The sequence below is a fragment of the Centroberyx gerrardi genome, chromosome 2, assembly GCF_048128805.1.
Source record: "Centroberyx gerrardi isolate f3 chromosome 2, fCenGer3.hap1.cur.20231027, whole genome shotgun sequence".
Taxonomy (NCBI): Eukaryota; Metazoa; Chordata; class Actinopteri; order Beryciformes; family Berycidae; genus Centroberyx; species Centroberyx gerrardi.
Window position 1 is genome coordinate 37,936,783 of NC_135998.1, and position 23,576 is coordinate 37,960,358.

General features: G+C 42.8%; 1 protein-coding gene across 2 annotated transcripts in view; it reads right to left on the reverse strand.

Annotated features, from left to right (window-relative positions):
• The window catches only part of apc (APC regulator of WNT signaling pathway), a 66,835-nt gene extending 43,259 nt beyond the window's left edge, over positions 1-23,576 (reverse strand). Inside the window, exons 1-2 of one of the 2 annotated variants that reach the window (XM_078286361.1) lie at positions 23,391-23,576; positions 19,789-19,933 (exon numbers count right to left, since the gene is read on the reverse strand). The gene's annotated coding sequence lies outside the window, so the exon portion shown is untranslated. The remainder of the gene's footprint in view (positions 1-19,788; positions 19,934-23,390) is intronic. The other variant, XM_071911022.2, reaches the window with a different exon arrangement.

Consider the following 23,576-nt stretch of genomic DNA (forward strand, 5'->3'; position numbering starts at 1 on the left):
TTCATTCAAACTTTAAACAGGTCACCACTTTTAGTACTTTATCACTTTGATTCAGCTTTTTGACAACTTTTATACTTTTTGAGTAATCGCAGTTTACGTTTTATACTTTTTTCAACCTTTATAATGGGACCCTATGGAGCTACGCTAGAGTGGTGATGTCACAATGCACTCTAGCTGACTTTACAGGCCGTACTTTTTACTAAATTCACACATTTTAAACTGTGACAGTTCACACAACTTTAATACTACACACACATATTATACACCAAACCCTTCAGCTGCTTCTGCCCTCACTCACAATGTCAATATATAAGCGATGCGATTTATAGTTTTTGAGATATTAACGTTTGTTTGACACTAGTGTTCCACTCTTTTTCACAGTAGTTTCTGCAGCTCTTCTGCTTATTTCACTCTTTTCCATTTCAACATGTCTTTTACATATTTTTATCTTTTTTACTTCTTAGTATTATTACATTTTAGTACATTTCTAACATGATTACTTGTCACTGCCTTCTTACTCTTCATACTACTAGTACCTTCCAGCTTTTCACATAAGCCTTCCTAACAGATAGTTTGTTAGCCTTCATAGTCTTCCTACCAACTACATATTTTCATACCTTTTTACTTCTCAGTATTTTTACATTTTAGTACTTTTCTAACATTATTACTTGTCACTTTACTTTCTGTTTTTTTCTACTGAATATATACCTACTCTTCATACCTGCTATTCATACTCCTTGTACCTTTCAGATTTTACAAAATAGTCTTCCTACTATCTCCTTCCACCTTTTACACATAAGCCTTCCTACATATTTTCTTACTTTTGTACTTGTTACTATTATGAAATTTTAGTACATTTCTAACATTATTACTTATCACTTTGACACTCATTACAGCTCCTTCACAGAAGTGTTTTAAACTGCCACATTTCTCACAGTTTTAACATTACATACACATATTATACTTTGCTTCAGCCGTTTCAGTTTGAACAGACGATCCACAGTCATGTTCAAAAACACGCGCACACACACACACACACACACACACACACACACACATACAGCTGCTGGTACATACACATCCACCCGCACGCACACACACACACACACACACAGAGACAGAAATATGTGACATAGATACAGCCATAGGATAAGAAAGAGGGAAAGAGGAGAGTGATAGACCAGTCACAGACAGCCAACAGAAAGGGTGAGCTGTACCCACACTAAACTGCACCAGTGCCACAGTTTGCACGCTCAGCAATCACACGCATTTTCTCCAGAAAATGCACCTTTCTAGTTAGTGTGCTTACCGTAGGCAGAGCACACTCTTATTATCTTGCATACTTATTATTATTTTTCCCAAAAAGTTTGGCACGCTACTCCTCCTACAGTTTTTACAGTAAATACACATTTGAGACATCAAAACGTGCGGCTCATTGAGGAATCGTGTGCTATTACTTTTCTAAGAGATCCCTCATAAGGTTTTTGAGATACTAAGGATTAAATGCCATTTTAGACGCAATACACACACGTTGTAAAATGATGAGAACCATGTGGACTCAATCATAGGATCACAGAGCCAGATTTTTAAGTTTCGTTTTGTCCGATTTAAGTTTCGTTTTGTCCGCCATCTTGTTTCTCCGCACAGTAGCTGAAGCTAACTGAAGCTAAGGTAGAATCAGATCAGTATGGATGTATTTGGACTTTTATTCTGTATATTAAAAGTCTAGTGCGAAGTTTTTTACCGGCTGGCTTCATGCATTTGAGACAGATGGAATCGCGCTGCGGAGATCGGCAGGTACGTTAGCACGCAGTAGCTGAAGCTAACTAGCAAGCAACAGTAGCATCAGCTTACTAGGCTATACAAATGAAATGGTCGAGCTCATTCATGTCAGTGCTTCGACACAGCCAGCAGATGGCGACAGAGACCATGAGTTCCCCACATAGGCTGGCTTGATGCATTTGGGACATTGTAAAAGGATGAGAACCTGAGAACCGTGTGGACTCAATCACAGGATCACAGCGCCAGAAATTGAAGTTTGGTTTTGGCTCCCACCCAGTAGCTGAAGCTAAGATAGAATCAGATCAGTATGGATGTATTTGGACTTTTATTCTGTATATTAAACCGGCTGGCTTGATGCATTTGGGACAGACGGGCCGATTACCGGCTTGATTGATGCATTTGGGACAGAAGGAATCGCGCTGCAGAGATCGCAAGGTATGTTAGCACGCAGTAGCTAAGCTAACTGAAGTTAGCTACCCACACAGAGTATGGTGGCCGACGCTTCACGCAGCTTCCCGGGGACACGGTGCCGGCCAGTGGCGATAGCTGGGCGCCGATGTGTTCCCGGTCGTCCGGCCGACATTTCGGCGCCACTGCTGACGCCAATGCGTCAGCGCATGCCCGCCGAACGGCGTTTTTCGGCACCGATGGGCCCCAAGTGCGATCGGGGCATGGACCGGGAGAATCAATGCGGCCGAGAGGGTGAGGAAGAGAGGACAAAACAGCAGCGGAGAGAGGAGACGGGACGCGCTGAAACGGAGATCAGTATGGATATATTTGGACTACAGAGGAGTTTTTAGAAGCTGGCTTGATGCATTTTAGAGGTAAGTTAGCTGGTGTCTCACACAGTAGTTGAAGTTAACTGAAGCTAAGATAGAATCAGATCAGTATGGATGTATTTGGCCTATTATTCTGTATATTAAAAGTCTAGTGCAGAGTTTTCTCATGGCTGGCTTGAGTAATGTGGGACAGACGGAGATCGAGAGGGAAGTTAGCTGGTTTCTCACACACAGTAGACTTTCTTATTTTGTCTGCATGTGGATGGTAGCTAAGCTAACAGTAGCTAAGCTAACTGGAGCTAAGTTACACACACACGCTTAACGGAGCTTCTCACGCGCTCAGTTTTTAAGCTAGAGCGGAGCTTTTTTTATTATCGGAAACTAGACACCCAGACGAATACGTAGGTACCAGCCATGTTATGCTAACTCGCTGGGAAGCGGGCGCAAGATAGCTCCAAATTCGGCGAGGTTTAGCTCTAGAATTGTGATGCGTTTTAGGTCCTTGGAAAGCTGGGAATGTTTAGTTTCGTTCGATACCAAAGATGTTGTTGTGGCGTGATGAGAAAAGTATCCCAGTGCCTTTGAACGCAACTGGCTCTGTTTACTGAGTCTAGTCTGTCAAATTCAAAAGGGGCCAGTGTTACAATTACCTAGGTATCTGGTTAGATGAAAAATTGTCTTTTAAACCCATGTCAATGAACTGACTAAGAAAGTAAAATTTAAACTGGGTTTCTTTTTTTAGAAATAAGCAGTGCCTTAACATGAGTAGTAGGATGCAGATTGTACAAGCAACACTTTTTATCAGTGCTTGATTAGGGTGCTGCTGGGTGATGCATTTTATAGGGATTGCTCTTGTTTTTCTTAGTAGACTTTCTTATTTTGTCTGCATGTGGATGGTCTGGAAATAACTTATTTTGTTTGTTGTTTTGTTTTCTTGTAGTTGTGTACACAGGTCTGTCTTGCAAACAAGATCTCGATCTCAATGGGACTTACCTGTTTAAATAAAGGAAATGAAAAAAATATTTTAGGACATTATTATTTAAACTCTTTGTGATCAGACACAGTTTGGACAAAATACAATTGGTTTACGGATTTACGGAGCGAAATGCTAACAATTGCAATGCTGCACCGCTTAGCAAAACTAGTGAACGGCAAGTCTAAGGGCAGGGGCATTGCAAGGGCGGCAAGCACACTTTACATTTTCTTTAGAAAATTTAGCCTTTTCTAGTTATCTTGCATACTTCTTATTATTATTTTTCCGCCAAAAAGTTTGGCACGCTACTCCTACAGTTTTTACAGTACATAGACATGTGAGACATCAAAACGTGCGGCTCATTGAGGAATCGTGTGCTATTACTTTTCTAAGAGATCCATCATAAGCTCTTTGAGATATTAATGATTAAATGCCAATTTTGCCATTTTAGACGCAATACACACCCATTGTAAAATAATGAGAACCATGTGGACTCAATCACAGGATCACAGAGCCAGAAATTTTGGGCTGCGGTCGAATAGTCTTTTTTGCTTAGGAAGGTTCCTAACTGAGTGAAATGACCCGGAAGTACCTAAGTGGCAGCATGATAAGAGCTGTTCGAATCCTCTACATGCTAAGGAAAGGTGCTTCAATGCTTCCTTACTTAGCTCCTTTAGCATAGGATACACTGGACCATCCTTTACGAAAGGAAAGGAGATAATGCCGTCCCACAATTCTTTGCAGCAGCAACGACGCACCGTTCGGCCGTTCACGAAAACAAACGATCATGACCGACAAGGGACGCAGATCATCAAGCAAGTTACCGTTGCTTATTAAGCATTTTCCATCTTATGCCATAACTTGCTAATATGCTTATATGTTTTGAACTTTCAACAATATGTTAAACCCATAGAGGCGAACTATGAACGTTACGCTGCTGTCGTAAAATGATCAAAGTGAAGTTAACGTTGCAGCGTAACCTATGCTCAGTTTGCATTAGTTATTTCTGCATTCTGAGCGTTGTTGTATTGCCGGCCTTTAGGAATATCATTAATTAATTTGACTTCAGTCACCCTTGCCTTAATAAAGGCCTGAATCAGCCAGAACAACTTCAAAGCACAATCAAGTCAACATTTCAAGGTGTTTACTGAGTTGTGTGGTGGTTCTTAAGCTATTATATGCATAGGCTTATAATCAGATCATAATCAGCATATTAACCATAACACAGAAGTCTGTCTTTCTAGAAAAAGGGATATGAGACGTTTTTAGCCAGATGATGTTTTTAATTCAACATGTTTGAAACTTAAGAATGATGATATGTACAGTAGCAGATTTGTAGGCCTAACAAGTTTTGCCTATCTTGCATGAATTTAACAATAATTTTCATTCAATCATACTAATTGGGATTCATGTCGATAAATCTGAGTGGACAGGAGGCTGAGCGTGAGCAACCATTCTCAATTATATGCATAGGCTTATAATCATCCCGGAAGATATCGGTGGACGACTTGTCCGCAATCATATCATAAACAACTTATAGGGCCTAGAACATGTTGTAAAAGAATGACTGCACTGTCAGTAAAATATTTGTAAAATGAACGCTTATAATCTAACATTGTTGTTTCAAATGGTTTAAATTCATTCTCATGTTGTTGTTTTTTTTGCATTTAATAAACAGCTAGTCGATCTTTTAATTAGCTCACCTTTGTGATCACATATTTTTATTAGGTCTTTTTATAGCCTATTTTATTTAAACAACAAATATATAAACATAAGAAACATAACAGTAAAAGCAATTTCATACATCAGTAACTTACAGTTCATTACAATTCGGCTCTGAATTATAGCCTACCTATAAATATAAATTATATTTATATTATTATTATTATTATTATTATTATTATTATTACTACTAATACTATTATTATTATTACTACTAATACTATTATTATTATTATTATTAATTATACTATTAAATGGCCTACGTCTATCATATTTAGAGCTGAATTTGGCATAGAAATGTTACGCATATTTCATGACATCATGGACAAACATTTGGAGAACTATTAACATGAAATTGAGAAAGAGGAGAAAGCAAATAGAAAACAAAAAAAAATCAATTGTTTTCACTAAAGAATGGTGAATGACACATTGTCTTGTTCTGAGAAGTTATATCTGTGCTGCTGTCTCTCAAGAAGTTTAATTTCCAGTTTTAGTTTTTCTTTTTCGAGCTCCAACTTCTCATGTTCTGCTTTGAGTTTGGCAGTCTCGGTCTCCACACGAAGGATTTCCTTTTCCACAAGGATGCGCTGCAGCTCCGCAAAAACCTTCTTTCGTTTTGGGGGTGTGGGCGTAGAGCTATTTTGGGATTCCTCCTGCGTCATCGTTTGGGGTGCGGGACATGCTGTGGGGCTTTCCTCTTCTCTCGGGAGGTCGTTTGAGTCTGTAAAATCGCAACATTGTATTTTAAGGTTATTTGTAGCACTTAATTGTAACAATGTAGGCCTAGCCTAGCTGTAGGAATAAAGTCATTTCTTAGGGTAACGTTACTCTATTAATGACCTACCACTCATACTGACAGCTGTCACATCGTGATCTGCGCTGTCCGAGTCATCCACTTCAACCGTTGGCGCTGACAGCTCTGAACTATCAATGCCGTTCAGTCCTGTAAAAGCGGGGGAATCTTCTCCAAAAATATCAATGATGATACTGCTATAAATAGACGTTTTTGGTGCAGGACCTCCCCCTGTCGGCGGGTTTTTAAGAGCTGATGAATCCTTTTTGGCTTTTGATAAAAGATCTTTCCATTTCTTCCTGACCTCTTCAACTGTCCGCAGTCCCCCATCGCATTCGTTATTGATTGCACTGGTGATCGATTTCCATGCTGATAGTTTTTGTTTGTTTGTGTTGGTGTTGTTAAATTTAGCTGTGAGAACGTTTCTATGCTCTGCATACAACTCTATAAGTTTTCTTATTTCTCTCAGTAAAATTTAGTTTTCTTTTCTTTGGGTTTGCGTTATCCATATCTTTCAGTTAGAGTTCGCTTTGGATAGAAGTGTGTTGCTTGGCAACAATCATCGCTTCGCGTGTATTCACGTGGCTGTGCAGGCGCAGCTACGACCGTGGTCAGTCAGGCTTGGTGCACTCTGTGTAAATTCAAATCACAAAGTCGGACGTAGCTAAGACCGGCGTAAGAGTTAAGACCTACTTTTTTCCGCCCAGCTGGTGCACTCGGCTCCAGGGTACTAAAGACACAGTGTTCTGCATGCAGTGAAAAGATGTTATTCTCGCCTTTTTTTCTTTCCCCATTTCTGCACACTGTGGTACCTAAACAGTCATGGAATTGTAGAAATTGGGTATGGCTGCAAAGCTGAGACTCTTGTGAATCCAAAGAATCCAACTGCATTCATGTGTGATGAAATATGGCCTCATAGTAACCATTTCAATGTGATGACAGCATTTTTTAAAACTTGACCTTACTGTATAAAATGACCTATTGTGAGCTCTAGGATTGTGATGCGGTTAGGGTCCTTGGAAAGCTGGGAATCTGTAGTTTCGATTGCAATGCTGCACGGCTTAGCAAAACTAGTGAACGCCAAGTCTAAGGGCAGGGGCATTGCAAGGGCGGCAAGCACACTTTAAATTTTCTTTAGAAAATTTAGCCTTTTCTAGTTAGTGTGCTTGCCGTAGGCAGGGCACACTCTTACTATCTTGCATACTTATTATTCTTTTTGTGTGATTGCTGACTCAGCAATCACAGGTATAATATTCTCGTTCTTTATTATTATTATTCCGTACGTTTTTTGCCGAGTTTCAACTCCTTCATACTTTCACCTAGAGACTCCGTTCAAACTTTAAAATGTTCAGCTTCTTCAGGAATGGTGTGCTTGTATTTTTCTCAGTGATCTGACTTTTACTTTTTAAGATATTCTACTTTTTTCTACTTTTTTTTTATAATGGGAGTCTATGGGCGGAATGTTCAAACCATGCCCTCTTTGAACTTTAACTACTCTTTCATACTTTAAGCTAGAAACTTCATTCAAACTTTAAACAGGTCACCACTTTTAGTACTTTATCACTTTAATTCAGCTTTTTGACAACTTTTATACTTTTTGAGTAATCGCAGTTTACGTTTTATACTTTTTTCAACCTTTATAATGGGACCCTATGGAGCTACGCTAGAGTGCGTGATGTCACAATGCACTCTAGCTGACTTTACAGGCCGTACTTTTTACTAAATTCACACATTTTAAACTGTGACAGTTCACACAACTTTAATACTACACACACATATTATACACCAAACCCTTCAGCTGCTTCTGCCCTCACTCACAATGTCAATATATAAGCGATGCGATTTATAGTTTTTGAGATATTAACGTTTGTTTGACACTAGTGTTCCACTCTTTTTCACAGTAGTTTCTGCAGCTCTTCTGCTTATTTCACTCTTTTCCATTTCAACATGTCTTTTACATATTTTCATCTTTTTTACTTCTTAGTATTATTACATTTTAGTACATTTCTAACATGATTACTTGTCACTGCCTTCTTACTCTTCATACTACTAGTACCTTCCAGCTTTTCACATAAGCCTTCCTAACAGATAGTTTGTTAGCCTTCATAGTCTTCCTACCAACTACATATTTTCATACCTTTTTACTTCTCAGTATTTTTACATTTTAGTACTTTTCTAACATTATTACTTGTCACTTTACTTTCTGTTTTTTTCTACTGAATATATACCTACTCTTCATACCTGCTATTCATACTCCTTGTACCTTTCAGATTTTACAAAATAGTCTTCCTACTATCTCCTTCCACCTTTTACACATAAGCCTTCCTACATATTTTCTTACTTTTGTACTTGTTACTATTATGAAATTTTAGTACATTTCTAACATTATTACTTATCACTTTGACACTCATTACAGCTCCTTCACAGAAGTGTTTTAAACTGCCACATTTCTCACAGTTTTAACATTACATACACATATTATACTTTGCTTCAGCCGTTTCAGTTTGAACAGACGATCCACAGTCATGTTCAAAAACACGCGCACACACACACACACACACACACACACACACATACAGCTGCTGGTACATACACATCCACCCGCACGCACACACACACACACACACACACACACACACACACACACAGAGACAGAAATATGTGACATAGATACAGCCATAGGATAAGAAAGAGGGAAAGAGGAGAGTGATAGACCAGTCACAGACAGCCAACAGTAAGGGTGAGCTGTACCCACACTAAACTGCACCAGTGCCACAGTTTGCACGCTCAGCAATCACACGCATTTTCTCCAGAAAATGCACCTTTCTAGTTAATCTTATTCTTCTTATGGACAAAAGTTGTGTATGCTACTCCTCCTACAGTTTTTACAGTACATAGACATATTAGACATCAAAATGTGCGGCTCATTGAGGAATCGTGTGCTATAACTTTTCTAAGAGATCCATCATAAGCTCTTTGAGATATGAATGATTAAATGGCATTTTTAGACGCAATACACACCCATTGTAAAAGGATGAGAACCTGAGAACCGTGTGGACTCAATCACAGAGCCAGAAACTGAAGTTTGGTTTTGTCCTTGTTTCTCCGCGGAGATCGGGAGGCTCCCACACAGTAGCTGAAGCTAAGGTAGAATCAGATCAGTATGGATGTATTTGGACTTTTATTCTGTAGATTAAAAGTCTAGCGCAGAGTTTTTAATGGCTGGCTTGATGCATTTGGGACAGACGGACCGCGCTGCGGAGATCGGGAGGTACGTTAGCTGGTTTCTCACACACAGTAGCTGAAGCTAACTGAAGCTAAGGTACACACACAGTATGGTGGTTTCTGCGCGTCGGCCAACGCTTAACGGAGCTTCTCACGAGCTCAGTTTTTAAGCTAGAGCAGAGCTTTTTTTATTAACGGAAACTAGACATCCAGACGAATACGTAGGTACCAGCCATGTTATGTAACATAGCTCCAAAGTCGGCAAAGTTTTTGACAAAGGTAAATGGGCATGACTATTTTCAAACGGGTCCCTTGACCTCTCACATTAAGATATCTGAATGAAATTGGGCTCATTAGAACCGCAAGAGTCTTAGCTTTACAGCCATATCTGACATATGTCAGCTACATAGGGTATATGAGCTCCAGGGTACTAAAGACAGTGTTCTGCATGCAGTGAAAAGATGTTATTCTCGCCTTTTTTTCTTTCCCTATTTCTGCACACTGTGGTACCTAAACAGTCATGGAATTGTAGAAATTGGGTATGGCTGCAAAGCTGAGACTCTTGTGAATCCAAAGAGCCCAATTGCATTCATGTGTGATGAAATATGGCCTCATAGTAACCATTTCAATGTGATGACAGCATTTTTTTAAACTTGACCTTACTGTATAAAATGACATGAAATGAAATGGTCGAGCTCATTCATGTCAGTGCTTCGACACAGCCAGCAGATGGCGACAGAGACCATGAGTTCCCCACATGGGCTTTCTGTCAGCCTCGGCGCCGACTTTGTGATGCGTTTAGGGTCCTTGGAAAGCTGGGAATCTGTAGTTTTGTTCGATACCAAACATGTTGCTGTGCAGTGATGAGAAAAGTTTCCCAGTGCCTTTGAACGCAACTGGCTCTGTTTACTGAGTCTAGTCTGTCAAAATGCTAACAATTGCAATGCTGCACCGCTTAGCAAAGCTAGTGAACGCCAAGTCTAAGGGCAGGGGCATTGCAAGGGCGGCAAGCACACTTACATTTTCTTTAGAAAATTTAGCCTTTTCTAGTTAATATTCACGACCCTCTGTTCCGATTGGCTAACCGTTTCGAGAGCGAAACGTGAGACGCCGCGGCCCGGCAGCTACAGGTAGGGAAAACTCTCCGGTAATAAACGACGACGACCGCTCGACCGCTTTGAAAAAAACACTTTGTTAGTCTATTATTTCTTACAGAAATGATAATGAGCGAACCTTTGTGACGCCACAAATAGGGATGGGAATTGATAAGATTTTATTGATACCAATGCCATTATCGATTCTGCTTATCGGTCCGGTTCTTTATCGATTCCCTTATCGATTCCCGATCAATTTTCTGTGTGAAAAAAAAAGTAGGCCTACACAGATTTTCAGCGTCAACGCAGCTGTTTTATTATCTCTCGAGTCTGAACACAGTGTAGAATGTCTGCCTGATAACATTTGAACATGTTAAAATAAATTACAATGCTCCTTTTCTTAAAATGATATAACTTGGAAAACAAATAAGATGGTTAGATGGTTACCCTAAGATGTTTCAACATATTGCTGGTGTTTCCACCCTAGGCTGCGTTCACACAGCGTTTTTTCCCCAACCACCAGCGCCCTTTCCTCATTAAAAGTAATGGGAAGCGGCCGCAAGGCGCACAAAAGGCGGCCGCTCCTAAAAAGCGCTGCAGCGGCATTTTTTCCGTCAGAGCGGAGCGCTTTCAAAAGTTGAGAAATGTTCAACTTTTCAGAAAAGCGCCGGGTGACGTGAACCGCTTTTTCCCAGCCGACCAATCACGATGACAGAGACGCTGGCCGTTTCCCATAGCAACAACAAATATGGAGAAAGTGAAAGTGCCGGTGGAGAAATTGGACGTTGTAATAAGTGAATTTCCGTTACCGCAACAGCGATCTTAAAGGCAGTATGGATTATACTGGACATGTATTGGAAATATCTGGTAAGCCTTTGCTTGTTGCACAACACTGTTCTGTTCTGTCTGCTAGAAGTGAACCAGCTGGTTAGTGAGCTAGCAGCCGCTCGGCTAACCGGCCGGTCAGTGAGCTAGCAGCCGCTCGGCTAACCAGCCGGTCAGTGAGCTAGCAGCCGCTCGGCTAACGTCAGCTGACGTTGCCGTGATCCGCTTTTTATTTCTCCTCACAAAAAGCGCTCCAGGTAGCGCTTTTTCCACATCAAAAAACGCTGTGTGAACACAGAAATGATAATTTTACAGATGTTACAAGTAGCACTGTTGTCATCTTTCTTCGTGAAATGAAGCCACGCTTTGGACCGTTTCTTCCTCTCCTTCATGACTCCTTGTTGCAAGTTTCCAGCAGCGTAGACACAGAGTTTGACGTCATGACGCATGAGTTTTTGCAATGCGCATGCGCAACTGTCAGAAAAACATGCCGGCATCGATAAAAGGAATTGATAACCTCGGAGGCATACGATTGCGATGGATCAGACAATTTGGAACCGGTTCTCAACTGGAACCGGTTCTCGATTCCCATCCCTAGCCACAAAGTTACGGAAGTCCAAACGGCTCGTTTAGAGGCTCGCTTTTCTAATATGGATTGTGTGGATTTAGTTTTGATGCTTTCACCATGTTTAGATACACATCCAACTCCTTTATCATCACAGAGGAGAGGGAGTCCTGTTTACATGATGTGGCCTTTGACCTGTAAAATCTGTAACTGTAAAACTGTAACAGCATCACGTGATGACATGACGTGATGCGCACATCAGAAGCATTAGAGATCAATTTAGATCAATTTCTATACACTGACCAACTTGATTTGGTGCCTCTGTATGGGAAACACTGCACCTCGCAGTCAAAGACGCCCTCTAGAGGCCATCTGACGAAGCGCAGACTCCTTGCAAACCGTCCCTGAGTGAGCTGATATCACCACTTTCTGCCCCCGGCCGCACGGGAAAAAAGTGTTTCTGACGAGTAGCTGTCGATATTCATGTTTGGATATTCCATGGAAATACAGAAGTGCAATACTGAGCAATGAATCTTTCAGTTTATCCATGTACAGACTGTCTCACGGTTCATGTCCAGGAGCTCTGTGTCTCATCACTGTTGTTCTAAATGTATGTGAGGAATCATATGATATGTGTGAATTTACTTTACATGGAGTTTTGATGGCGCTGACTTGGTCAATGTTAAAAAGGAGGAGGAGGAGAGAGAGACTTTCACACTCATCTGTTCCCTGTGGGGGAATGATGCAGGGAGAAAACTGCAGAAAATGTATTTACAATCCCAATTTTTTTGAATTCTGAAAATGCAGACCTTTACAGAACCAATATTTGGAAAAAGTCATGGAAGGATGAGACTGAAGCACTTCCAGTGTTTGAGAAATTTAAATTTAAAATCTCATTGCCAGCCGGTTAAAGGTCCAATACTGACCAGCTGCAAGCGGTGTTAGGGACAGACGAGGAATGGACATTTATTTAGAGTCCAGACCTGCATCGAGCGTAGAGCTGTAACAAATAGACTTGCTCATTACTTATTCATAACCAGGAGTCCCAGGCTATAGAGGTGCTGTAGTTTGGCGTCTGCTGAGTCATGTGATCTCGCTCCTCTCTGCCTCAAACTACTCCTACTAACTCTTGTTCTCAGTCTTTATCATTTCGCGGGAAAATTACAAAATCTAATATAAATAAATATATATCAATATGTATTATACAAAATCTAATATTGATTAACAATATAAAATGCTGCAGTGTGTGCGGGGGGGGGGGTAGTCTGACATCTTCTCATGGGCTGGACAGAGAAGCTTATCTTTTATCATGTTCATGCTTGATTCGACATTTCAAGTGAAACCGTTTCAATCCGTCTGCAAACTAACGTCAGCTGGCTGTGACGTCATCCTGCTGCCCGGGAACATGTCTTTTTAATTCCCTTCTTGTACTTTGTCCGTTCTGCAGCATAAATAACATTATGCATATTATGTGTCTCTTCCACTGTTTAGTTTGAGCTCGACGTTAAAGCTGAACAACTCATCGAAAAACAAATCTAAATCTCGTAAGACTAGGAGGAGGCATACTGTATTTTAAGATATAACAGTATGGATGGACATGAAGGAATTTTCATTTTGCTTTTTAAATCCAATAAATATATAATTGCAACAAAAAAAAATTCCAAATCTCAGTCCTGCCAACATTGGACATTTTTTTGAGTAGCACATCGTCGCAACGCATCGTGACTCACGACAAAACACAAAAGTACAGTCCGACTGACTAAAATGTGTTATCAAGAAAAGCAATAGAGTGAGCTATGCATATACCTACAGTATAAAGACATGTTGTACTTGTGGGGACCAACATCAGCTGACCTCTGACCTGTCCCAGTCCAATGCCATACAGTGGTTTGTACTCCTCATTGTGTACCAAGTACTTATCCGTGTATTTTCAATTTTCAAGCAGATATTGCTGTTTTCCATGTGATTTGAGTTCACATATCATATCAGAGTGTTCATAAGTCATTTCCTCAACCTCTCTAGTTCACATACAGGCCAGATGAACCGAGCAATAAAAGAAACAGCAGCACAGAACACACTAGCTCACCTGGCCGGTTACCTGCAGCTGCTCGGCGGTTGATATCAAGACAACGTACAAAACGCACGGCCGGGTAGCCCAGACGGCCGAGGACACGCCCACCTCTCTTTATAACCGGGAGAAAGCTCTGCGGGGCGTCTACAGCTTTCTCTCTCTCTCCCTGTCCTCTTCTTCATCTCACACGGCCGCTGGCTTCAACTCTCCATCCGGCAGCAGCAGGATTTTATCACCAGGTGGCCAAATAGAGTTTGTGGGTGGCCAGAAATAACATTAACATGTTGACCATTAGATCTAATTTGGTTGACTTTTCACCACTGAATTTCACCATTGAATTAACAGTGAAATTCCTCAGTATGATAACATTGCAGCTTGACCCTTCTAAGCTATACACACCCTGGCACATTAATAGCCAAATCACATCTATTTTTCCCACAAATTTATTATTTAACACCGGGACACAGACGAGGTCCGCCTGCTAGTGCTGAACATACCAACTGAACAATATCAACTGAAGTCTCTCAATTAGTACACCGAATTACAAATATAATTTATTTCTCATAAATGGTAGTAATTATAAGAATAATTTGAATAAGTACAGTTTGTGTGTTTTATGTCGTTGTGTATTCCTTCCAACTAACTGCAGTGATGTTATGTGGTTTCTAGTCATTTCATGCTGTGGTGCGCCGGCCCTTTAAGAGCATGTGTGTTTTTCCCCAAGCCGTACTACAACACGGCTTTAACGTGAAGACGACAGTAACGTAAAGTACACACAAACAGCCAGTACAGTACCTGTTGGTTCATCTCTAAAACGGTTTTGTCGTCATCGTTATGGCGACCGCGTTCGTTTCAAGCAAGTATTTTATTAACAAGCGCTGCTGTACCTGGCTTGTACGATTTTTGAAGTTTTAACCAGACAGCTGCCAAAAATCTTTAAAAAAAAAAAAAGATTACAAACTTACAAGCATGCAGGAGTCTGGGACGGAGGAGAAGCTCGTCAGTTACTTTCTCTGCACACAGCTGACTGAAGTCTGAACCTGCAGACTCAGCTGCAGCTCCGGATGCTCCGCCGCCGTTTTCACTATCTCATGATTTATTTTTCGAGGTATACATTTTAAACGTGTGGAGGAGGAGGAGGAGGAGCGGGGAGGAGGAGGAGGAGGAGGAGGAGGAGGAGGAGGAGGAGGAGGAGGAAGAGGAGCGGGGAGGAGGAGGAGGAGGAGGAGGAAGAGGAGCGGGGAGGAGGAGGAGGAGGAAGAGGAGCGGGGAGGAGGAGGAGGAGGAGGAGGAAGAGGAGCGGGGAGGAGGAGGAGGAGCGGGGAGGAGGAGGAGGAGGAGGAGCGGGGAGGAGGAGGAGGAGGAGGAGGAAGAGGAGCGGGGAGGAGGAGGAGGAGGAGGAGGAGGAAGAGGAGGAGGAGCAGGAGGAGGAGGAGGAGCGGGGAGGAAGAGGAGGAGGAAGAGGAGGAGGAGGAGGAGCGGGGAGGAGGAGGAGGAGGAGGAGGAGCGGGGAGGAGGAGGAGCAGGAGGAGGAGGAAGAGGAGGAGGAGCGGGGAGGAGGAGGAGGAGGAGCAGCAGGAGGAGGAGGAGCAGGGAGGAGCAGGAGGAGGAGGAGGAGGAGCAGGAGGAGGAGGAAGAGGAGGAGGAGTGGGGAGGAGGAGGAGGAGGAGCAGCAGGAGGAGGAGGAGGAGGAGGAGCGGGGAGGAGGAGGAGGAGGAGGAGCGGGGAGGAGGAGGAGCAGGAGGAGCAGCAGGAGGAGGAGGAGTGGGGAGGAGGAGGAGCAGGAGGAGCAGCAGGAGGAGGAGGAGGAGCGAGGAGGAGGAGCGGGGAGGAGGAGGAGGAGCTGCATGGAGGAGGAGGAAGAGGAGGAGGAGGAGCGGGGAGGAGGAGGAGGAGCTGCATGGAGGAGGAGGAAGAGGAGGAGGAGGAGCGGGGAGGAGGAGGAGGAGCAGGAGGAGGAGGAGGAGGAGGAGGAGCTGCATGGAGGAGGAGTCTGCCCTCTGACAGCAGGAGGAGGAGCAGGAGCAGCAGCAGGAGGAGGAGGAGGAGCAGCAGGAGGAGGAGCAGCAGGAGGAGGAGGAGGAGGAGGAGCAGCAGGAGCAGCAGGAGGAGCAGCAGGAGGAGGAGTCTGCCCTCTGACAGCAGGAGCAGGAGGAGGAGCAGCAGGAGGAGGAGTCTGCCCTCTGACAGCAGCAGGAGGAGGAGCAGCAGCAGCAGCAGGAGGAGGAGTCTGCCCTCTGACAGCAGGAGGAGCAGCAGGAGGAGCAGCAGCAGCAGCAGCAGGAGGAGGAGTCTGCCCTCTGACAGCAGGAGGAGGAGGAGGAGCTGCAGCAGGAGGAGGAGCAGCAGGAGGAGGAGTCTGCCCTCTAACAGCAGGAGGAGCAGCAGGAGGAGCAGCAGCAGCAGCAGGAGGAGGAAGAGTCTGCCCTCTGACAGCAGGAGGAGCAGGCTCCTGAGTCTGATCTCCACATCAGAAACACATCAACACTCTGAGCATGCTGGCAGGTCTGCAGCAGTCAGGAAGAAACACTCTGGTAGTTCAGAGTACTAACTGGTAACAGCAGAGTCTGCAGTTCGTTTCTTCAGAGAGAGTTCGCTCCAAACTGGATTTCTTTTAGAATCAAAACCTTCCATCGGACTCAAACTCAGTAAATCTGCTCACTCACATCTACTTTATTTTTTAACTAAATCGCTTTTCTATAAACAATTTTTAAGTTCTAAAAAATGTATGACAAGAAAAACTTGTCTGACTGACGATTAGTTTAAATCACAGCTGCGATATTCTGTCAAATAATCGCGATCAGATTTTTCGTGAAAATGGTTCAGCTGTAATCGACACCGGGAGAACGGGCCACAGCGTTGTCATGACAACCGAGCCGGAGACGGGGTCAAAGTTCAGTCCGATGTAAGTGTGAGCAAGGACAGATCGCACATCGCTCCAAATATAAACAGAAAACACACTGTTCTTCACACACACACACATTTAGAATATTTATTTATGTCCACATAAATACAAGGTACAAAGGACATAAACACTATTAATGCAATTAGATATTGGGTCAGTCAGTTACAAAAGTGCCTGATTGGCAGCCGCATTGTTGCGTACACACAAGATGATAACAGCGGCAGGTCGAGGGATAACAGACAGAATCTACTTCAAGGATATAAAAAACAACGCCTTCTCCATATTGAGCGGCTACCAATGACAGCAGATACTGAACAACACCTCGCTAACTGCTTGGCCCTTCTCTTAGGGAGACCGGCCATCTGAAGGCCCCTCACAACTAGCTTGTGCACATGACCCAGGCTGCCAAATATGAAAACTAAAAGTTTGCACTTGTAGCCCAGCTGTGAAATGTTCTGCTCCAGCTGTTGATATTTCAGCATCTTAGTTAGAAAGGCTTCCTCTAGGCTGTAGTCAAAAGTACAGCCGACCTCTAGAACGAACACCTCTCTAAGATTTTCATTGACAACAACAACATCGGGAGTGCTAGCTGTAATATTAGAGAACACTTCTGAATCCTCACTACACAGACTGAACATGCTCGGCTTCACAGCACACACACACACACACACACACACACACACACACACACACACACACACACACAGGCCTGTGGCTGCTTCAGGCTCCATTGACTTGCATTGTGTTCAGTGGATTAAAGAGGAAAGATAAGGAGAGGAGGAGAGGAGAGAGGAGAGAGGAGAGGAGAGGAGTGTCTCCCACCCTTTCCTTGCTCTTTCCTTTCCTCATCTACTCTCCTTCTTTCCTTCCTCTCCTCCATCCTTTCCTCTCCACCTCCTCCTGTTTCTTGCCTCCTTTTTCCTTCTTCTCCTGTCTCCTCTCCTCCTCCCTCTGCTTTCCTGTCTCTTTCTCCCCTCCTATCTTTCCTTTCTTGTTTCCTCTCCTCCTGTCCTCTCCTCCTCTCCTTCCCTGTCTCCTTTCCTCTCTCCTAGTCTAGTTGTGTTTATGTGATGAAGATCTATAGAACATCTCACAGGCCTTCACATCCAATCATAAACCATACAAACCATACACATGCTAAACATGCTATAGTGTCATGTCCATCCTCCATCATATTCATATCATACATCACATTACAGAGATCTCCTTTCCTTCTTTCCTTTCCTTCCTATCTTTCCTGGCCTCCTTTCCTTCTTTGTCTCCTTTTCTCACATCCTTCTTCCCTCTTTCTGTCCTCTTCCTTTCTTTCCCTTCCTCTCCTCCTTCTGTCTGTTTCTCCTTCCTCCTGTCCTCTCCTTCCCCTTCTTTCTTTCGTTCCTCCTTTCCTTTCTCTCCTTGTTCTCCTCCTTTACTTCCTCTTGTCCTCCCCTCCTTCACCTCTTCCTTTCCTCTCCTCTCTTCTTTCTTTCCTCTCATCCCTCTCTCTCCTCCTTTCTTTCCTTCCTCTCCTTTCCTGTTTCTCTCCTTGTTCTCCTTCCCTTCATCTTGTCCTCTCCTTCACCTCTTCCTTCCCTCTCCTCCTCTCCTCTTTCCCTTTCTGTCCTTCCTGTTCCTCTCTCCTTTCTTTCCTTCCTCACCTCCCTCCTCTCCTCCTTCCCTCATTCTCCCCTTCCTTTCCTGTTTCCTCTCCCCCTTTCCTTTCTCTCCTTGTTCTCCCCCTTCCTTTCCTCTCCTCCTCTCCTTTCTTTCCTCTCCTCTCCCCATCCTTCCTGCTTCCTTTCCTCTCTCCTTTCTTACCTCCCTCCTCTCCTCCTTCCTCTCCTTTCTTCATTCTTTCCTTTCCTTCCTCTTGTCCTCTCCTTCACCTCTTCCTTTCCTCTCCTCCTCTCCTTTCTTTCCTCTCCTCGTTCCCTCTTTCTGTCCTTCCTCACCTCCTTTCTTTCCTTTCTCTCTCCTCCATTCCACACACACACACACACACACACACACACACACACACACACACACACACTGAGGTCTATGGCAGCTTCAGGCTCCATTGACTTGCATTGTGTTCAGTGGATTAAAAAGGAGAGGAAAGAGAGAGGAAGAGAGGAGGGAGAGGAGGAGGAGAGGAGAGAGAGAGGAGAGGACCCTCCTATGTTCCCTACTTTTCTCCTCTCCTTTCCTGTTTCCTCTCCTCTCTCATCTCCTCTTTCTCCCCTCCTATCTTTCCTTTCTTGTTTCCTCTCCTCCTTTCCTCCCCTTCCCGACCTCTCCTCCTCTCCTCTCTCCTAGTCTTGTTTATGTGAAGTGAAGAAGAGAAGAAAGAGCGGAGGAGAAAACGCTCCTCTTCTTCACTCTGTCTGTCATTTACATTCTTTACATTTCCCCTCCGACCTTCACTTCTTTTCTCCTTTCTTTTCTCCTCCCTCCATCCTCCTCTCCTGTCTCTCCTTCCTCTGTTCCTTTCCTTCCTCTCATTTCCTGTTTGCTATCCTCCTTTCCTGTTTCCTCCCTTCCTTCCCCTATTCCCTTATTTTGTTTCCTCTCCTTTTTCTTTCCTTTCTCTCCTTCTCTCCCATCTTTTCTTCTCTTACTCTCCTGTCCTCCTCCTCCCATCTTTCTCTCCTCCTCTCTTTCTCTCATTTCCTCATCTTTCTTCCCTCCCTTCCTCCATCATCCTCTCCTCTTTCTCTCCATCACCCTCCCTCATCACACGGCAGCCATTTTCCTCTCCTCCCTCTTCCACTCCCTCTCTCCTCTTCCCCCTCTCTCTCCCTCCTCTTCCCCCTCTCTCTCTCTCCTCTTCCCCCTCTCCCTCTTCCCCCTTGCTCTCTCTCTCTCTGTTTTCTCCTCTGTCCATCCCCCTCTCCTCCCTCCCTCCATCACAAACCCCCCTCCTTAAAAAAAAACGACACAAAACGAACGACAAAAGAAACACCACCCTTCCCCCCCTCTCTCTCTTTGTCTCTCTCTCTCTGATCCCCCGTTCTTTAGATAGAGAGACAAAGAGAGAGAAAGAGAGAAAGAAAGGGATGAAAAGAGGAAAAGAAGAAGAAAATGGCAGCTCACCCCATCGCTGTAGCCTCCATCACTCGCTCTCTCTCTCTCTGTCTCTCGCCCCTCTGTCGCTCTCTCTCTCTCTCTCTGTTCTAATCCAATGTCTCTCGCCCTTTTTTCCTCTCCAGTCACTTCTATAGTCTCTCTCTCTCTCCAGCTGTCACACATACACACACACACACACACACAGAGTCAGGTGGGCGAGCAAGCGGCCAATCAGGAGGAAGCAGAAGCCCAACCAAGCCCAACCCCCCCTTGTTCCCATAATGCTTTGCTGCCTGCTGCTGTCTGCAGAGCAGAGTGCAGAGGATTAGAGAGGCTGACTGTTTACTGACTGTTTCACTAATAACTGACTGTTTACTGATTTATTTACTGACTGGTTTGGAAAATTATTTACTGACTGGTTTACTGACAAATAGAAATTGTTTCCTGACGGTTTATTTAAACTTTGTATTCCATGTATGTATGTGTGTGTCTGTGTGTTGTGAGTGTATTGGCCTTTTAGGGATTAATACAGTTGTCTTGAACTGCCTGGTTTAATGGTTTAGTGACTGTTTACCGGTTTAGAAATGTTTACTGACTGCTCTACTGACTAGGGATAGGTATCGTTTAGATTTTTTCTGAAACCGGTGTTAAAACGATACTTGTAATACTTTTAAAACAGTACTGAACCCGATACCTTTTTTAATATAAAGTGCAAAAAATGACATTAAAGAACGTTTTTTTATTGCAAAAGCAAAGAAATTGAACAATATATGAATAAATAATAAATAAAACCTAAGTCAACTACAATAATTTAACAGTAAATAACAGTTACCATACTAATAAATAACAGCAAAAAAAATGCAAGTGCAAACTTCTAGACTTCTACTCTCCTACAAATTCTTCTAGTCTTCCACTTAAACAATTCTTTTGCAGAAATATAACCATGTCTCCTCTCCTGACATCATCAGCATCTCAATTTATTCTATTTATTGTGACATTCTAGTTATTAAAAGTTTTTTTTACAAACTAAGCACATTACTTTTCACGTTACATAACAAATAGCTGACAGTTTGTATGAACCGGACGTTATCGCTAGTGAAAACTGTTACGACCCGCCTCTTTTATCATAACTCACTGCTTTAGTTTTTATTTACTGACTTGTTCACTGGTTTACCAGCTGGGTCTTTTGCTGACTGATTTAGTAATTGATTTACTGACCGGTTTAGTAACTGACCGCCTAGTTGACTGACTGCTTGACTGTTGCTGACTGGTTTACAGATTATGTGGTTTAACAACTGCTTTACTGGCTGGTTGACTGGTTCAGCAACTGGGTGTCTGATTTGATGACTGGCTGACTGACTGGTTTACAGACCGCTTACTGTTTCACTGGGTTGTAAACTGGTTTACTGACTGTTCACTAAATAACTGACTGCTTCACTGGGGTTACAAACTGGTTTACTGACTGTTCACTAAATAACTGACTGCTTCACTGGGGTTACAAACTGGTTTACTGACTGTTCACTAAATAACTGACTGCTTCACTGGGGTTACAAACTGGTTTACTGACTGTTCACTAAATAACTGACTGCTTCACTGGGGTTACAAACTGGTTTACTGACTGCTTCACTGAATTCATGGTGACAAATATCCAGAACACGAGCTTCAGAGAATGTAAATACGACTTCTTCTGTTATTACTTCCGTCTGATCTGGATCTGTCCATGATGCATGTGATTGGCTATTTGTTAACGAACTGCTTCACTGGGTTACAGACTGGTTTACTGACTGTTTACTGACTGTTTGTTAAATAACTGACCGCTTCACTGGTTTACTGACTGGTTTCCTGACTGCTTCCTTCAGCAGGGGGCGGGACCTAAATGATTGACAGCTCAAAGAAAGCAGAAATGAATGAAAGCACTGTTTTCTATGCAAATGAGCACAGACTCTCTCTCTCTCTCTCTCTCCACTTTAACCCAAAGTCTCTCGCCCTTCTCTCTCTATTGATGTCTCTCTACCTATTTTCACTCTCTCTCTCTCTCCATTCTGTCTCTATGTCTCTTGCACATTACTGTAACTAAAGTCTCTCTCTCTCTCTCCACTGATTCTCTATGTCTCTCGCCCATTCTGTCTCTCCTTACTGTAACATTCTCTCTCCTCATTGGAACTAAATGTCTTTCACCCATATCCCAACTGTTTTCTATAAGGCAGCAAGGAAGGAAGCTAGGAAAGGAGGAAGGTGGCTAGAAAGGAAACTAGGTAGCAAGGAAGGAAGCGAGAAGGCCAAAAAGGAAAGTTAGGACTCAGGGAAGGAAGCCAGGAAGCAAGTAAGTGAAGCAAAAACATAAAGGAGCAACTAAGGAAGCAAGGAGGCAAGCAAGAAATCCTTCCTTCTATCCTAATAAACTCCTTCCATCCTTTTGTTTCCCAGCATCCTTCCTTCTATCCTAGATTCCTTCCATCCTTTTGTTTCTTATAATCATTGCTTCTATCCAATGTTTGCTTCCCAGAATCATTCCTTCTATCCAATTTTTTCTTCCTAGAATCATTCTTTGTTTCCTTCCTTCTATACTTTTTTGCTTCCTAGAATGATTCCTTCCTTTTGTTTCCTAGAATCATTCCTTCCATCATTTTGTTTCCTAGAATAATTCCTTCCATCATTCTGTCACTTCCTAGCATCCTTCCTTTTATCCTAGATTCCTTCTATCCTTGTTTTGCTTCCTAGAATCGCTCCTTAATATAAAACAAATTAAAATAAAAACAATAAAAACAAAAAATACAAAACCAAAATAAACAGTCAAAGTCTAATTAAATACGATAAAACTTTTTTTTTTACAATTATTATATTACATTATCAGTATTTTGATTTGTTTTAAATTATTTTTGTTTTACCGTGTTTGATTTCTATTATAAAACAAAAATAAAATAAAATATTAAAAATGATAAGTAAATACAAAAAAATGATAAAACAAAACATAATTCCTTTGTCTCTAAAAAAAGTAAAACAAAAAATTAACAAAAGAAAGTAAAACAAAACAAAAAAATAAACAAAATAAAAAAACATTCCATTCTGTCTAGAAGAAACAAAATAAAGCAAAAACATTAATACAAAAAAATGCATTCTGTCTCTCTCTCTCCCTATTGCTTCTCTATGTCTCTCTCCCATCTAGCACCAACAGAAAACACATTCAACAAAAACTAGCAGTAGAAGTACTAACTGTAGAACTTGTAGTAGTAGCAGTAGTACCAATAGTAGTAGCAGTATTAGTAGTAGTAGTTCTAGCAGGAGTATGAGTAGTAGTAGTAGTAGTAGTAGTATTCGTAGTTGTGCTAGCAGTATTAGCATTAATGCTAACAGCAGCAAAATCCATGGAAATCCCCATTGACAAAGCCGCAGCCGAGCTAGCACTCCGGCTAACGCCAGAAACGCACTACTTTTCACATTTTACGTCATTTTTCCACGTCAAAACCGTCAAACCCGACTCCAACCGGCCCCGCGCGCTTCACTTAACGCGTCAACTTTACGTCCAAACCGACACCGACCCACAAAACGCCGCAAAACCACGCAGAAACCGGACCAAAACAAACCATTAAGCTAAGCTAGCTTGAAAAAAGAGGAAAAGCAAGATTTACCTTCAGAAAAACCGTGGAAATCCGCGGCGCATGCGGCGGATTTCACCGGAACATCACCGGCGGGTCAGTGCCGGAGAGTTCGGCGTGACGTCACGGGCTCGGAACCCACCTGCGGCGCGAGAAAGTCGGTGTTTAGAGAAAGTCCGAGCGAACTTTTCGGGAGGCGTTATTGTACTGCTGCGCTCC